Here is a 2,052-nt window from a genome sequence, read left to right as displayed (position 1 = left end):
GAATGATCTGGAAAAGGATTTAAGAAAATAATTCCATTTACAATAGTTTCCAAAACAAAAGAATAATAATCTAATCTTGAAATAGCAATGACTTTTTTTAGTGTCTAATATAAACAAAAAAGTATACATAGATTATTTATGTAACATAAAAAATTGAATTAAATCAGAGACATCTGGCAGCAAGGCATAGTTACTGCCACAACATGAAACTATTACAATGACTATTAACAAAACAAATCAAAATAAAACAAAAAGAGAAAAATGACTAATGTTCACAAGAATATGGAGAAGCTGCAACCCTTCTTCATTGCTGATGGGAATATAAAATTTCTGTTTCTATTGGAAAGTTTGACAACTCTTTTAAAAAGTTAAACAGAATTCTCAATTCATGTAACAATTTCATTTATATTCTCAAATAATTGAATTTAGTATTTACAAGTAGTTGTACACAAGTTTACAGTAGCATTATTCTCAACTGATAAGAGGCATCTAACGAAAAATGTGTATAATAGCTCTGAGAAAAAAATGTAAGGACAAAATCTCTATACAATATTTAGCCATTAAAAGCATTGAAATATTTGTACATTCTGAAAATCATTTATGTTTAAGAAAAATTTGTGGGTGGTATGATTTGATTCATATGAAATATCTTGAATATGTAAATCCTTAAAGATAAACTTAAGATTTGTGGTCTCCAAGGATAATAGGAAAAAACACTTAATTGGTAAAGAGTATTTTTTTGAGGTGATGAAAATATTTTGATGAAAATATTTGATGGTGATTGTACAAGATTGAAAATGTACTAAATGATACTGAATTATTCATTTTAAAACAAGAAATTGTGTATGAATTTTAGTTCAATTTAAAAATTAACTGTTTCATTTCCTTAAATTTAACAAATCTGAAGCTTACATTTAATGGTTTAATATTTTATTATTAATATTTTATTCTCAGAAAATATACATATACAATTTGGTGAAGTGAATGATAATGCTTTAATACAAAGAATTGACTAATAGTGGAAATTTGTGACAAAACTTGTTTGATAACTATTACTAGCCATGAAGTTCAGCTGGACTCCTCAATGATCACAAGTGTAATTGTATATTTTCTTACAGGATAGTTTTATTACACTGATAATGGTGCTACTTCATGATTTTTACATTTTTATATTTGTCTAATGCTTTTAAATGCTAATTATGTTCCAGGTGAAATGTGGTGCTCAAAGGAGGATCCTTGCAATACTACAGCTTTATTTCTGGAAGTAAGCAGTCTTACATGCTAGCAATTTTATACCCATATCTTTAGATATATGGTGAAGTATATGCATTTTTAAAGCATTTGTGTTTTATAAAAGGAGAACACACCCATGGCATTTGAAGCAAGTTTATTGATAAGTAGGTTGTCTCCTATCATTCCATTTAAAAAATACTTTTGGTTTTGTGTTTCTCTAAATGGAACTCTTTAATGTGAAACATGGATGACTCACTTAAAATGATGCTATATTATATAATTGTAAAAATAAATTATCTTTTATAACTAGAGTAAGTACTATTGAAAGAGATAGAACTTTCCTTCAGTGGAATCTATGCCTTACTCAGAGCTGAATAAAGACATTTTCTCTTTCTCTCTAAGCAGATGCAAATATATAGCTATTACAATCTTAGAGTTTATTGGAAATAAATTTTCTAAGATTCCATCCTACACTAGATTTGCTCTAAATATAAAATGGATATCACAACCCATTAAAAAAGCTGGAATGAAATGTCAAGTAGTAAAGAAACCCAAGAATCAAAATTGATACTTCAAAATGCCTCAGCAATCAAATAATGTAGTTTAGGAATAAAACTTGCTCAATTTATTACCAAAAAAGAAAAACACATGTTCAAAACCAGTTCCTACTGAAGCTCTCATCGTTTTAAGAGTGTGACGTTCCAGTTACCTAGCCATTTCCGCACATGAAAATGAATGTATAGGTCGGCCAGAGCCTGGAGAGGTCCGGACCTCGACCTGGGCCTCGCTGGCTTCCGCCGGCCGCGCAGCTTCCCCGAC

The sequence above is a fragment of the Fukomys damarensis genome, unplaced genomic scaffold (assembly GCF_012274545.1).
Source record: "Fukomys damarensis isolate Sample0158 unplaced genomic scaffold, DMR_v1.0_HiC HiC_scaffold_39, whole genome shotgun sequence".
Lineage (NCBI taxonomy): Eukaryota > Metazoa > Chordata > Mammalia > Rodentia > Bathyergidae > Fukomys > Fukomys damarensis.
Note: the sequence above shows the minus strand (reverse complement) of the source record.